Source organism: Eucyclogobius newberryi, unplaced genomic scaffold, assembly GCF_026437365.1.
Source record: "Eucyclogobius newberryi isolate DKJ021-1_F unplaced genomic scaffold, fEucNew1.0.hap1 SCAF_20, whole genome shotgun sequence".
NCBI lineage: Eukaryota > Metazoa > Chordata > Actinopteri > Gobiiformes > Gobiidae > Eucyclogobius > Eucyclogobius newberryi.
The window spans coordinates 5,990,862-6,007,608 of NW_027315835.1; positions in this window are offsets into that span (position 1 = coordinate 5,990,862).

Sequence of the window (16,747 nt, forward strand, 5' to 3'; positions counted from 1 at the left end):
TTCCTGGCCAAAGATGGAGGGTGAAAGGTCAGGGGGCGTCTGCACCATGGCCCCCGCACCTGCTCCTCATCCCCAATCAACGCTCTCAAGTGACTCCTCCTCTGCTCCCAATCAGCGCCAGGCGGTCACATTTAAGGCCTCAGGCAGATGAATCGGCCGCTCAAACCGTACTGCGACTGATATTATGTCAGAGTACAAATCAGATGACCCTCCGTGTTCCTCTCATGGGGGCTCCGGGTCCTCCCGCGGTTCTCCGGCTTCGGAAGAGCGCATCCACCTGACCCGGTGGAAGAGCTGAGCGGCTCGCCGAGTTCTCTCATTACGAGGACTCCTCATTTCGCTCGAAACGCTTCCCATCCACCAGCCGCGCGCCCTGCGGCAGGAACCAGGAAATCATCAGCCGCTCTGCGCACGCCGCGGCACCTCTCCTCTGCATCGAGCGTCGGGACGTCTCCTTCACGTGGCTCCTCCCGCGCCACAGCGTCTCTCCACCGGATCACGCTGACACCGGGTCCAGCTGCATCGCGCAGCAGCTCCAGAACACGCTCCTCTCCACGTCAGGCTCCAACACGCGGCAGCGCTCTGTCCTCGACTCCAGGGGGCCTGTCGCAGGCCCGCCGCTGGCCATACGGGGCCCCCAGGCCGAACGCCCAGCAATGTCCCCAGTCGAAATTAAGTATTTTTTAAATTGTCTTCATCTCGTGAATATTGCTTGAATCACAATCTTAAGGAAGATTTCAAGGTTCTCAACTACGGTGTCTCCAACAATCTAACTTTTCGTCTTTTCATTCCTAACATCCTTGTTCCGCCCTCTCACCTCACGCACGCTGCTCCTGTGGAACAGATCGAGGCAGCTCCATGCATCGTACATATCGTGCCATTCATTCCTTTTTAGGGCTCTTATTCAGCTCGGTCCAATCTCATTCATCGGAAAAGGTATCTGCTCCTCAGCTTTCCCAAACACTCTGTGGGTTTATTAATAAATAAATATATAATCAAACAATAAAATAAAATAAAATGCGCTGCATGTCTCAGATTCATATTCACGAGAAATGGGTCATGTGCCCAGTCCGCAGGCACAGCACAATCCCCCGGTCCAAAAGACAACCGTTACGGCGCATCATGTACTATATATTCACGTTTAAAATATCCCACGTTACACCGTGGGCACATGACGGCGCGGCCAGCTATGTACAATCTTCCCAAATTTCAGGGCAGCTTCCATTCTGGAGCACCTTTCTATAGCCCGAAAGTACGGTAATTCTAGTCATGCTACACTCACTGTTATATTGCAAAGCGATCAGCGCAAGCGCTGCACAAAAAGGCACGCCATTCAATTCAAACTCCCTGTCAAGCCGGCTTACTCGCGCATGCGCGTATCAGGAGTTGCAACACCGGTCCAGTCTGTCCAGCCCCACAGACTGTTCCTTAACTGTCCCTCTCCCCGGAATCTGCTCGCTCCGGGCCCCTCTGGTCGTTTTCATGGGCCAAATCGGTTCCTCTAAGGCTATCTTCCTTCAGAGTTCATTCCACACTGCGCAACTTGGCTAGCTTCGCCCCCTCCCCTCTCTACTCATCTGTTTGGTGACTGCATTGGCCCCACCTCACTTCCGGTCCCGCCTCCTCCACGAGTGGAACGGTTTTTAATTTTTCCATGACAAATCATTCCTTCTCCGACTCCCGGCGCTTTTAAACGGTCGCTCCGCCTCCTCTGGTTTGGGGGGTATTAAAACTCTATTATAATCTAAGGCCTGCCGGCACCTGCCGTCTACCGGCACTCTCAGTCCACGTTCTGCCGTCTACCGGCACTCTCAGTCCACGTTCTGCCGTCTACCGGCACTCTCAGTTCACGTTCTGCCGTCTACCCCGGCTCTTCCCCGGCGCACTGCGTGCACGCTTCGCCGTCTGCCCTGGTACACTGCCGCGCGCTTTGCCGTCTGCCCCGGCGCACTGCCCGAGCGCTTCGCCGCCTGTCCCGGCGCACTGCGTGCACGCTCCGCCGTCTGCCCGGCGCACTGCGTGAACGCTCCGCCGTCTGCCCCGGCGCACTGCATGCACGCAACTGCGTGTGCGCTCCGCCGTCTGCCCGGGCGCACTGCATGCATGCTCTGCCGTTCTGCCGGCGCTTTCAGGTCTACATTCTGCCGTTCTTTCCCGGTCTATGCTCTGCCGTCCGCCGGCGCTTCCAGGTTTCCGTTCTGCCGGCGCTTCCAGGCCTACGTTCTGCCGGCGTTTCCAGGTCTACGTTCTGCCGTTTTGCCGGCGCTTTCAGGTCTACGTTCTGCCGTTCCGCCGGCGCTTTCAGTTCTACGTTCCGCCGTCTGCCGGCGCTATCCCGTCCACGCCCCGCCGTCTGCCGGCGCTCTCCCGTCCACGCTCCGCCGTCTGCCGGCGCTCTCCGGTCCACGCTCAGCTGTCTGCCGACACCTCCACTTCCTGTCGTCTGCCGCCTCCTTTGTTTTTGGGGGGAATTAGAATTCTATTCTAATTTAACTTTCAAAATCCAGGTCCCTTGCATCATCACAGCACGCACACGTGGCTCATTCTGCCTCTCAGGGCATCGGTTAAATTCTCAATCGGGTCAAACCACGGCGCACTTCATTCCCCGCTGTTCCTAACTCCAGAGGCAGCCCATGACAGCAGCAGGTTTCGGAAATACCCGAGGGTAACATCGATCCTACGCAATCCGCCCCCCCGTCGTCTCACCGGGCACCGGTTTAGAATAGGAGCCGCTACATCCGCGGCCACTCAGGGCCAGAGAGAACCCACGGTAACACGGGGAGGACATGCAAACTCCACCCAGAGAGCTCATGTGATGTTGGTCTGGTCCGGGAATCAAACCCATAATCTCCTTCTTGGGAGGCAAGAGCGCTAACCGCCTTTGCCACCGTGCACCCTGGTGGTGGTTCATATTTCCTCATTACCTGTTCCTTAGCAGCATCCTCTAGCTCTCCCCGTGTCTACGTCATTTCTTATCTACTCCCAGGTGCTTCATATTCCTGTCCTCGGTCCTTCACCACATCTCCGTGAACAGAGGCCTCCATTTCAGACGCTTCGAGTTTTCAGGGCTTCGCCCCCTACTCTCCCCGTCACTACGCATCCGCCCCTCTCGGGCCACCACGTGATCAATGGCGGCCTCGTGGCCTGACCAGTCTTCTCTATATTAAGTATCTGCTGTAATATTCTGAGTATCAGTAATAACCTTGGCACACAGCTGCTCAGACCCCGGGTTTTTGGGGGGAGACATCTAATACAAATAGATCATGGAGTGCCCATGATTGCAACGTCTTCCGCCGGGGTCTGAGCGCCAAATAACTCACGAATAAAGCTTGCTAAACAGTCCATTCTCGTGGTCTCTTTGTCTCTCCAGGGTGAAATGAAGCCTGCGTAAATTCAGCCTGGAAGACCTAACTCCATCCATCTACGTCAAGGCCTCCATGGAAGGACCCCTCTCCCCAGCGCCATCATCGCACTCAAGCGGGCGCCCGCCTGTCCGTCTGTGAGAGTCAGATCCCTCACTTCACCATGGACTCTCCCAGGTTTCTGCGCTTTCCCAAAGAGGTTATGCAGTTTTTCCTGGCCAAAGAAGGAGGGTGTAAGGTCAGGGGGCGTCTGCACCATGGCCCTAGCACCTGCTCCTCATCCCCAATCAACGCTCTCAAGTGACTCCTCCTCTGCTCCCAATCAGCGCCCAGGCGGTCGCATTTAAGCGCCCAGGCAGATGGCTCGGCCGCTCAAACCGTACTGCGACCCACCACATCCCCTGCACCTCCTTTGCATTCCCCTCGTCCTCTACCTTCTCTTCACATCTACCACCACCAGTCTCCAGGCTCCGGGGGGAGACATCTAATACAAATAGATCATGGCGTGCCCATGATTGCAACATCTTCCGCCGGGGTCTGAGCACCAAATAACTCACGAATAAAGCTTGCTAAACAGTCCATTCTCGTGGTCTCTTTGTCTCTCCAGGGTGAATTACCTTCACATTGAAAGGAAATACTTCCCCAGAGGCAAAGTTTGCACAGAAATGTTAGATTTCCCATCCTCACCGACCTTATCATAAAACTCACGTAACTGGTCGTAGGGCGACTCCTGCTGCTCTGTTGCTGTTGCTGCTTTTTGTTTTGATGCAAATGTGCAGTGCAGTGCGACACGCCAAATCTCTGTCTGCTCTATCGGCCTCTACAACTGGAGTTCTCACACTTGTCAGACACAGGCTCTTTTTAGGCAACTTAACGGTGTTTTTCGCCTGGAAGTCTCTAGAAATCTGACACTTTATTGAACGAAAATAAAAAGAACGAATTTTGCCGTTCACAGACACCAGAAAGAACGCGTTCATATTATCGTTCTTCAGCAGTAATACGGTGTGTTCAGTTCACGTTCACCAAAATTATGAATGCGTTCATGAACTTTCGTTCAATGAACGCGTTCAGGCACAAAACTGTCTCTGAAGCGTGTTTTTTTACGTTCAAACTCTTAAACTTGTTTGTTTGTTTTGGGGTGAGTTATGTCAGAGATGAACGGAGGCAATAGTTCTTTAACAGTTTTGATAACATCAGTGATCAGATTAAAGTCAGGTTTGATCAGTTTGGTGAGCGAGCTTTCCTTGGTTTAAACTTTAGTGGATTGCACAAAATATTGTGAAATGTCCCAACATTTTGATGACACAAATCTGCAAGGCCTGTCAAAATATGTAAGATTTTTTAAGTCACTGTAGAAACCGTATCCACCCACACAAGAACAACATTAATAAAGAGTGATTAAGTACACCCTAGGCCGGAGGTCAATGATCGACTTTGTTGTCGTGTCATCAGACCTCCGGCCGCGTGTCTTGGACACTTGGGTGAAGAGAGGGGCAGAGTTGTCAACCGATCACCACCTGGTGGTGAGTTGGATCCGCTGGCGGAGGAGGAAGCCGGACAGACTTGGCAGACCCAAGCGCATTGTGAGGGTCTGTTGGGAACGTCTTGTGGAGCCCTCTGTCAGTAGGGTATTCAACTCGCACCTGCGGGAGAGCTTCTCCCATGTCCCGGGGGAGGTTGGGGACATTGAGTCCGAGTGGACCATGTTCTCCGCCTCCATTGTTGATGCGGCTGCTCGGAGCTGTGGTCGCAAGGTCTCCGGTGCCTGTCGTGGCGGCAATCCCCGAACCCGGTTGTGGACACCGGAAGTAAGGGATGCCGTCAGACTGAAGAAGGAGGCCTATCAGGCCACTCTGGCTTGTGGATCTCCGGAGGTCATCGACATGTATCGGCAGGCCAAGCGAGCCGCGGCTCGTGCTGTCGCAGAGGCAAAAACCCCGGCCTTTGAGGAGTTCGGCGAGGCCATGGAGGAGGACTATCGGTCGGCACCAAAGAAATTCTGGCAAACCGTCCGGCGCCTCAGGAGGGGGAAGCAGCCTCACAAACACCGTTTACGGTGCGGGTGGAGGCCTGCTGACCTCGACTGGGGATGTCGTCGGACGGTGGAAGGAATACTTTGAGGATCTCCTTAATCCCTCATTCACGTCTTCCGAAGAGGAAGTAAAGACCGGGGTCTCAGGGGCTGGCTCATCCATCACCCAAGCTGAAGTCACTGAGGTTGTTCGTAAACTCCTCGGTGGCAGGGCTCCGGGGGTGGATGAGATCCGCCCTGAGTACCCAAAGTATCTGGATGTTGTAGGACTGTCTTGGTTGACACGTCTCTGCAACATCGCGTGGCGGTCGGGGACCGTGCCTCTGGACTGGCAGACCGGGGTGGTGGTCCCTCTGTTCAAGAAGGGGGACCGGAGGGTGTGTTCCAACTCCAGAGGGATCACACTCCTCAGCCTCCCGGATAAGGTCTATTCCAAGGTACTGGAGAGGAGAATCCGACCGATAGTCGAACCTCGGATTCAGGAGGAGCAGAGTGGTTTTCGTCCCGGTCGTGGAACACTGGACCAGCTCTATACCCTCCATCGGGTGCTCGAGGGTTCATGGGAGTTTGCCCAACCAGTCCACATGTGCTATGTGGATCTGGAGAAGGCTTTCGACCGTGTCCCTCGGGGTGTCCTTTGGGGGGTGCTCCGGGAGTACGGGGTCCGGGGCCCTTTGCTCAGGGCTGTCCGGTCCCTGTATGACCGGAGCAGGAGCTGTGTTCGCATTGCCGGCAGTAAGTCAGACCTGTTCCCAGTGCATGTTGGACTCCGCCAGGGCTGCCCTTTGTCACCGGTTCTGTTCATAATTTTTATGGACAGAATTTCTAGGCGCAGTCAGGGGTCGGAGGGTGTCCGGTTTGGGGACCACAGGATTCCATCTGTGCTGTTTGCAGACGATGTTGTCCTGATGGCTCCATCAAACCCGGACCTGCAACATGCACTGGGACTGCACCAGACCGAATCCAGACATGTTGAACATGAACATTGTGCTTCATAAATCTGGTTTCTCTCGTGTTCTGTTCATCTTTTTCTCTCCCATATTCAAACGTCAGAAGATTCATGGACTAATCGTGACTAAACTAGTGTTTGAATCATGTTCATGTTTGTCTGGACTAAACGGACTCTAAAACACAAACCAAAAGAGCTTTTAGAACAAACACAGAGACATTCAAGTGTCCAAAAAGAAGAAACATCAAGAATAGACTTTATTCATCAATATTCTCTGTGGAGAAGCTTCAGTCACATATTTACACCTTTATCTGCTTCAAAATGTCTTTAAAGTCTCAGAGTTCAATCAAATAAAGGTTTAACAAGTCACTTCTAAAAGAATGATTTCATAAAGATTTAAAACAAGCTGTTGACTCTTGGTATTTGGAGAGAATCAAAGTATCAAATATATTGATAGATTTAAATCCTCTTTACATTCTGCTCCAGTTTCACAGTTTGACATGAAATTCTAATAAACTTTTGAACTTTCATGAGTAAAAACTGTTCCAGATCCACATTTGAAGAGAAAAGGAACAAAGACAAAATGGAGGACTTTAAGTTTGACTTTCACTTCCACAGAAATGACATTTATTGCAGTTTATTTTGATATTTGACAAACTAATGTTGAGTTGAATGAAAGAAGTGGTGACATAAAGTGCAGGATTGACAGCAGCAGCAGAAGTTTTCTCTTTAGTGGTATTAAATAAGAATAAGAGTGAGAATCACAGTGTAAGTGTGTGAAGCAGAAGAGAAATGGACCTGGAGCAGGACCAAGTACCAAACTACACCACCAATAGTAGTAGTAGTTGTAGTAGCAGTAGTAATAGCAGTAATAGTAGTGGGCCTAGTAACACTGACCTGTGCTGGAGCAGATTGTTGAGGGTTTGAAGCCGCTGAGGTGCCTTTGAGCAAACAAGTGTTTCCTGCTTCAGTCTGCGACAGCAGAGGGAGGAGTCAGGTAGGGCAGAGGGGCGGGGCACAGGTGAGGGGAAGAGGGGCGGGGCACAGGTGAGACAGGTTTATCTGGAGACTTTGGTTCTGGCTCTGATCATGTGACGTTGACAGTTTAAATCACACTGTACAACATTGTAAACGGCTCTGGAGAAACTACAAAAAACACAGTCTGCAAAGGAAGTAACAAAGTACTTGTACTGCAGTACAAGTACAAGCACTGCAGTACTGCTACAGTGTTGACATTTTTACTAAAGATTGATTAAGATACAACAAGATGCTTGAGAGCAGTTTTTGGGGCAAAAAAGAGCCTCAAACTTTAGAAAAATTCCAAATAAAGTTTTCTCCTAAATAAAAGAACAAACTGGAGAAAAGTGAGGTGTGCTTTTATTTTGAAAGTTTCACATTCACACAAGAGAATACTGCGTTTTTTTAGACTCATTTACATTTGTTAATAAACTCTCCTGAGCTTTTTGTACTCCACATTCTTCAGTCGTGAGCTGAAGGACAGTTTGGAGTTATTTGTGATTCTGTTTTATTCACTTTAAAAGAAGAAGGATCAAAAATAAGATGTGCTACAACTTCAAAAATAGAAAAAAATAGGAAAAAAATTGAAGAAAAGACAACAAGAAACTCAGAAGAAAGTAGATCTGTCCTCAAAAAGAAATGAGTCAGTAAAAAGCATTCAGAGCGCTGTTGGTCTGGACTTGGTCTGGACTGTAGTCCTGGTCTGGTCTTTGGACTTGATCCAGATCTGGACCTGGGCTGGACCCGGTCTCTGGTCCAGGGACTCAAATCACCTCAGTTCTGGCTCCAACTGAAAGAACAACACAACATTTGACTTAAACTGAATAAAAATGAAGCAAACTAAACATTTAATCGTTGTAAATTCTTCATTCTATTTCGTCCAAACATGAAAACGCCTCAAACTGAAGCAGATTCAGGCTCGAGCTGAGCGACTTTGACAAACGACTGTTGTATTTATTTATTATCTTCTCAGGATCAAACATAATCAGACCTTTTTTTACTCATCAGAAATGTGCAAAACCTGGAAATGTTTGTGTTGAGGTTCAGGAAGCACAAAAAGTGACTCAAATCCAACACAGAAACATCATGAGTAATTCTTATTACCTATTACCTAGACTTGTGCTAGCTATTTTTACTTTATTTTCTTTTATTTTATTCTATTATCATTATTTTATTATCATTATCTTTATCGTTTTATTTTTTATTCATCTATTTTATTTTATTTCCCAAGAGTTCTATTAAGAGTGTGTTTTTTTTAAACTTCCTATAATCTGTCCTTTCCTCCTGTTCTACTGCGTTGTAACAACAAAATTTCCCCTTAAAGGATTGTCTTATCTTATATTTGTAGCAGCTTGTTTAGTGCTTTGAGTGTCATTCTGCACATCAGGAAACACCTATGAAACATGAAGCAGGATTATATTAGGCTTTAGATTTGTATATTTTTTTCTGAAACGTCAGAGAAACGATCTACAAAACCAGCTCTGAACTTCACCCGTTCCTAAACCAGGTCTAAACCAGGTCTAAACCAGGTCTAAACCAGGACTAAACCAGGACTAAACCATGAGAAACTTACATGTGTAATTCCCTCTGCAGCCAATAGATGGAGCCAACGCTCAGTTTCTCTCAAGGCTGTGGCAAAGTTAGATTGTGTTTCTTTCTTGTTCTAAAACATGAAATGCTAAACTAAAGCTGCTCAAGAGCATGTTTAAAGCCAATAACAGCACAAATAATGCATCATATTTGTCCTTTAACTCATCATGAGCTCATCAATCACGACATCATAAGCATTTGTCGGGCTCGTGTCTAATTCTGTCTCTTTTTGTCTCTAATATGTCGAGCAAATGAAGCGAGTACTTTAAACCTGTCTCTGTCCAGTTTTCAGATTTAAATGTTACATAAAACATAAAAAGCCTTATTTTTATATGAAAAGATGTGACGATAAAAACCCTGTAAAACATTTAAACGACAGAAGAAGAGTTTTTAAATGAGTCGGCTAATTCATGCCCAGAACTTTAGTCGACCACGATCATGTAAAGTTATTATTCTTTAAAATGACTCAAATATATGAACTTTCGGGTTAGAACTCTCAGTTTATGTTATTATTATTATTATTATTTTCTATTGTTATTTCCTATTATTATTCATTCATTTTTTTCCTCCCGCTTGTTTCCTTTCTGGGTCGCGGGTGACTGGAGCTTATCCCAGTGACTTAGGGCCTTAGGCGGGGCTTGGACAGTGGCCAACTCGTCGCAGGGCCTATTATTATTATTATTATTATGATTATTATTATGATTATTATTATGATTATTATTATTATTATTATTATTATTATTATTATTATTATTAACTCTTATTTAACCGAAAAACCCACTGAAATAGAGACAAAACAGCACACAAATCCCACAAATATTCACACAACTAAGAGACACCCCTCAAATTACCCTAAAATAAAATAAAAATAATTAATAGGACTTTTATATAGATTCTGTCTGGAAATGTTTCTTAAATAAGTCCCTAAAACTCATTTTTTGTGAATTTATCTTCAGTTTTTAAAAGAGAATTGTCAAAACCCAACAAGTGTCAATCAGCCGATCGCTCCAGAAACCAGCGTCACTCATTTATATATTTAACATCGAGGCAGAATTTAAAATGTGAATTCCTCTGTGCAGAGCTCTTTTCTACTTATGATTAGAGTCAAACAGACTTCAGAAACTACAAAAACGACAGCGTCTCAGCTTCACAAAGAGTCCAGACATTTGTTTGTGCTCCAAAGGTTCAGGAACAGCTTCAAATTGAACTCATTTTATTCAGGCGTTTTAGGGAAAATAGGCCCTAAGAGCACAAACACAAACATATGTACATAAATAAATACATAAGTCAGCCCTTGTGGTAACTGTTCCCGTTCTCTCCAAAGGCTCTCCCGGTCACTGCCAAAACCAACCCCATCTTCAACGCTCTGCTCTACTCTTACAACAAGGAGTTTTACCGCCCCGGAGTCTGGAACTTTCTGACCGGACAGAAGATCACGGAGCCTCTGGAGGGGAAGAAAGCCAAATGAGGAAACGCTCCGACTCTGTGTATCATGTGTGTTCAGTGTGAGTTTAGATTCAAACGCAGGGCCAGTCACTTTTCTGTCACTAATTCAACGTTTGATCGTGTCGTATTGTCGTCGAGAACAAAAACCTGGACTTTGTTTTTTCGTTTTTGTGTCAAATACGTCAAAATGAATAAAAATGGCTTTCGTAACGATGTCGTTTGTGTCGCACTTCACTGCACGGGCCTCATAAACCACACACCGCCACACACAGCCGTCGCTATTAAAGTGACGTATGACAGGTTTTAACATGTTCTAATTCTGACTTTATTTGGTGTATTTGTACCTGTTGTACATATAAATGATAGTTTTACACCAATCGAGCAGGTATTTGTGGAGAAAACGTTGAAAAATCTGTAGAAAATGACAGGAAGTGACATCACACAAGGGACACTCATTCCAATCAAAGTTTATCCAGAAAATATATAAAGAAACAACCTTTTTGACTATAAACATGAATTCAACAAAATAAAGTCGCTCTTATATGTTTTTATTTGTCAAATAAATAAAAAAAAAGTGATTTATAGATGAGTTTTGGCCCAGTGTTTGCTGGGTAATTTCCTAGTGTGATGTCATCAATTACAAACAGGAAGTGAAATTATAAACTTAAAAACAACTGCTTTTCGGTGATTTTTTTTATAATTGTTGAGCAATATTTTTGAATATATTTATCTTGACTGCATTTTAGTTCAATGAGTCGTCCGGCCTGTAGGGGGCGCTTTAATCCATTCTGACTGTTAGTCAATGACATTTCCTCCTGTAAAAGCTCAAAACACAAGTCAAATGTGACAGAGTTTAACAACAAATTAAAACTCGACACCTCAGGTTCATATTTAGTTTGTACTAAACGTCTAAAAACAGAAAATCAAGTATAAAACCAGATAAACAACAGGAACACTGCAGTTACGCTCACATTCATCACTGACACAGACTTTGGGATCACACACAGATGAACTCATGACCTTTATCTCCTGAAATAAGAGGTTTTTGAGTCTGTTTGTTGAGGACATTAATTGTCCTGCAGCGGTTGAAATGTCCCAAACCGTCTTAACAAACGACTTTCACTTTACATTTTGTTCTGTCGAGTTCATTTGAGCAAAATAAAAGTGCCACGAACAAAAATTAAGCTGAAAAAAACTAAGATAAGTATTTCATCAGTCGTGCTGCTTATTCATGGTTCCAAAGTGACGTCACACACTCGTTGCTGCTGCCACCTGGAGGAGGAAAGCTGCATGTTCACTGTGGGCAGTGCCGAGAAAAAGCTCTGAAAACAAAGGAGTCTTTCTCTTCTGTCACGCCCCCAATGACCCAGTTTGTCCAGAAGTGTGTGACTGAGGCTGAGCTGTTTGTTTCAGGTCGTTAGCAGCTAATGCTAGCGGCTATGCTAATAAAAGTTAGGTTCGGCACTAGATCATACAGGCATAACTCACGGAAATCAGAATTCCACTAGTTTTGTTTTTTTTATTGTCAAACTTCTTTGTTACAAAACATCTATAACAGACAATAAACAGTTTCCACTAGTTTCCACATTAATATATAGAATTGGGGCGAAAGTGACTGAATCTGAATCCAACATGGCGGCGACCTGGACGGGTCCCGGTGATAGAGCTCAGGCAATCATTTTCTCTCTATAAAAAGCTTTTTTTCATTGCATTACAGTTTGTTCCACTTCACACGTCGTATAGTCTGCTCGAAGATAGTATTTGACCCTAAAATCAATACCCCCTAACCCTAAGTTTTTATAGTTATTAGGAGACAAAGGAAAAAAAAGCAAATGTTTTTTTTTGATTGATTCCCGCAGTGTTTAGCTATATTACAGACTATCTCCTTTAGTCGAATCTCCAAACTGACGGGGGTGTTCACAGGACCGCGTCATGATCACAGGCACACGTCATCATCCCCCCTCACCCTACCCCTCCCCCCTCTCCACCCCCCTCCCGCCTGCCGCCTCCCGCGTCTTCCCCCCGGCTCCGCGCTGCTGCAGGCTCGTCTCCTCATACAAGCCCCAGAGTTTTTCTGCTTCGATTTACGACGAAACACGGCTCAAAAAGGCCCAAAACGTCATTAATGATATTGCACTCTTTACTATTATCACAATGGTGAAGGTTTATGTGGCACTTGATGCAGCAACCGGGAAAATAAACGGAGAGAAGTTCTATCCGATACCGAAAAACCAGGAAATAAGAGCGCGATGGACATAAGACTTTTATATATATACATATATATATATATATATATATATATATATATATATATATCTATAGATATATCTGTTCTGCGCACGCTGTAGAATAAACACCAGATTTATTTAGTCTCAAAGTAGTGTTGATCTGAAGTTCTATCGTTTCTCACTCAGTCGCGCGGCAGGAGCGGCGCAGCGCGGAGCAGACAGCTGTGGGGCTACGTCACGGGTGGGCGGGGCACACACGCGCTCTGAGACTACGTCACGGGTTGGGCGGGGGAGCCAGATCGCTCTTCGCAAGGGTGGGGGCGAATATCAAATCACCGGGTTGGTGAGGGGGTCCAAGGTCCGGGTGATATTTCTTAACTATTATGTTAAGGGTGTTGCACAACCCTTATTATTATCAATTATACACTTAGGATAGACTACGAAACGTGAAAAAAAGCATGTTATGGCACCTTTAAAAGCTCTAATCGACGTCGGCTTCTACATCGTTATCTCTGTTTTAACGGTCAGACGACACATTCGAGTAAAACAATTATATTTCAGATTTGACCAAACATTTTGCCCGTTTGTCCCCAGTTTGACCATTTTTGTAACGTTAATAATTGTACTTCCTGTTTGGACGTAAGTAGAGGTGATTCCACAGCTGTTACCATAGCAACCAGACTGTAAACAAGAGCCAAACTCCAAATAAATGACCTGATCTGACACAATAACACCATAAAACACCTTTATTTAGTCCAACCAGGGTTTAAACTGTCTCTGTGTCGCACACTGATGACATCACAGAGGGATTCAGCTCCACTTGCTGTCATTTTTAACTCCTATTTTTCATCACAAACGGCAACTTAACATAAGTAAAACTGTGATAAATATTGACCACAGGTTCTACACCATTAAACTAAGTCAGAATGATAAAAACAGCAGAACCTTTAATATGGACTTTAACTACATCATGTAAAGTGATCCATCTTGTTTAAAGTGTTCAGACTCTGAGTCGCTGCAGGTGGATTATCCCGAAACAACACACGATGTGATTTTACCGTGACATAAAAAGGCACCAGTTCAATCCCGGGTTTATCCTTGTGGCAGATTTGTGTAAAAACAAAGGGTTTGGAGGCCGAGGTGGCTCCGCCTCCCGTGCGTAATCCCACCGACCGTGTTCTCCCGGCAAATACATTTAAATTCAGGTACAAATCCACTGTGGGAGCGGCGTGCGTGATCCCGCGGGCTCATTATGTAACGGCCGGGATTGTTGTGGTGTTTGAGAGGAAAGCATCTGATGTTTTGTGATCAGTAGCTTTAGGATTCACCGAGGTTTAAAACTGTGAAAGTGGAAAACTGAGACGCTCTTTTCGACTGCGTTTTGCCTCCATTCTGGACTTTGGAACATTCTGATGAGAAAGTATTTTAAAACTGTGACATGTCGACGATTAAAAAAAAGAACCACAGTCACATTTTGTTAATAGTAATTGTTAACTGGACTGGACAGGCTCTAAAACACACAAAAATACAGTTTTATAATGAAGACAGTGAAGTTATTTAATCAAAAATGTGAAGAAAAAAAATGTATTTGGAAATTGACAAATTTGATAGACTTTGGACCAAATGAGACTTTTATTTTAATTTAAATTTGCTGTTACTATGTTTAGTGATGTCTGTTGGTATTCTTATTTTAATTGTCACTTTCTGTCTGTGTTTTATGTTTTTTATTTAAAAAATTGAAGCAAAAGTAAATAAATACATTTGGGATGCAACAAGTTAATCGATTAATTACAACTAAACGATGACAGAAAAAGTGTTGATTAACTGGTCATTACACAGACTCCAAAACATGTCACGATCTGAGAGAAGAAGTCCAGCGTGTTCCGTGACCTTCTCCTCTTCACTCTGACATTCATAATGAGCCTAATTAACCTCAAACACACAGGCCTAACGAGCAGCGCCGCGTCTACAACCACTGCTTTAATCATGTATGCAGCTGAAACACGGCTGAAACGGGGCTAAACCAGGACTAAACCAGGACTAAACCAGGACTAAACCAGGACTAAACCAGGACTAAACCAGGACTAAACCAGGACTAAATAGGTGTATTCACATTTGTCTTTATTTGGCCCCAAATTGAGCTCATTTTGGTCTTGACGTGGACTTGGTTTGGTTCTTCTTTAACTTGTTTAATCCCAGTTTTGATGTGGAGGGTTAAGTGTGAAGCTACAGGGCTAAACCAGGACTAAACTAAAACTATATCAGGACTAAACTCAAACTATATCAGGACTAAACTAAAACTATATCAGGACTAAGCTAAAACTATATCAGGACTTGCTCGTCCATCGCGGCTTCTCTCGCCTCAAAGTCCACATTCTTCTAGAGCTCGTGCAAACACAGAGACGCCCCAAAAACCTCACCTCAGAGTCTGAGCGGGGGAGACTTCCCACTTCAGAGTCTGAGCGGGGGAGACTTCCCACCTCAGAGTCTGAGCGGGGGAGACTTCCCACTTCAGAGTCTGAGCGGGGGGGACTTTCCACTTCAGAATCTGAGCGGGGGGAGACTTCCCTCCTCAGAGTCTGAGCGGGGGGAGACTTTCTGCAACTCTGCACAAACGAGGCACAACAACGATAATGTGAATATGTGTCAACAATAGAGAGGGAGGAAAGAGGGGGAGAAGAGAAAGATGGGGAAGAGTGGGAGGGAAAGAAAAGAGTGGGATGGAGGTAGTGTGAGAGAAAGAGGAGGGATTGTTGGAGGGAGAGAGAGAGAAGAAAAAGAGTGTGAGGAAGAGAAAGAATGAGAAAAGTGGGAGGAGACAGAGGAGAGGTCGAGGGAAAGGGGGAGGAAAGAGAGACGGGGAGGGAGAAAGAGAAGAAAAAGAGAGGGTGATGTTTAAGTCCATAATCCGAAGGAACGAGAGCGAGTTTAAAGGGCGGACGCCGTTGTGCCCTTGGGCAAGAGGGGGAGGAGCTCGGGAGTGGAACCCACGACCTCTTCACTGGGAGGACGAGGCGGGAGAACCAAGAGCAAAGTGAATACACGTTCTCGTCAGACTCGTTCATGAAAGCCCCGTTCACTTCATTCATGTTACAACGAGAGTGTGGTTTCCGTGGTAACGCAGGTGCAGGTCATGTGACTCAGCTGTCACTTGTAAAGAGGGAAAACAACAACATGAACGTCATCCCCGGAGGGACAGAAATGACTCCAGGAAATGTGATGATTTAATTACATTTATTTAACTATATTTATATAATTACATGTATTTAATTACATTTATTTAAGATCTTTTAATCAAACATCATAAATCAAAGGTCCAGAGCTGCTTCAGCCAAAACAACATTAAGAATGAAACAAAAACACAGTGAAGTCTTTTAGTGTCTGAGAGTCAGATTTCTCCTTCATCTGGAACTCCTCCAGGTTTAGACTTTTTCACAAAGAGGTTTTTTGTAGTTTTTCCTGTAGAAGGAGGGGCTAAGGACAGAGGACTCTGGGACATCGTCCCTCGTCCCCACGGACATTGTTTCATCTGTTTTTCACTGTCGCCCTCAGAGGAAACTGTTGTTGTGATTTTGGGCGTTACAAAAATTAATTGAATTGAATTTATGGTCGATATATTCACTCTAATGTAGTTCTATTCAAGTCACGACCCGTGGGCCAAATACGGCCCTCCAAATCATCTGACCTGGTTTAGTCCCGGTTTAGACCTGGTATAGTCCTGGTTTAGACCCTGTTTAGTCCTGGTTTAGTCCCGGTTTAGTCCTGGTTTAGTCCTGGTTTAGTCCCGGCTTTGACCCGGTTTAATCCCAACTTACACCTGGTTTAGTCCCGTTTTAGTCCCGGTTCGGACCTGGTTTAGACCTGGTTTAAACCTTTAGTCTTTAATCTCATTTTGAATTCAGTCCAAACATTTCCTAATTTCTAGACATTTTTATACAAATATTTAGTTTGCTCAAAGCCGAGACTTGAACCCAAAACCCTCTCACAGGAGGTCACCATGAACAGGATTCAAACAAAGCTTCAGACATTTCAAAAGAACTTTGTACTTTCAGTCCAAAATGGAGTCAAAAGGTTCCACAGTTACATTTGACTGAAGTTCAGAACTTTAATTCTTGTTTTAGTC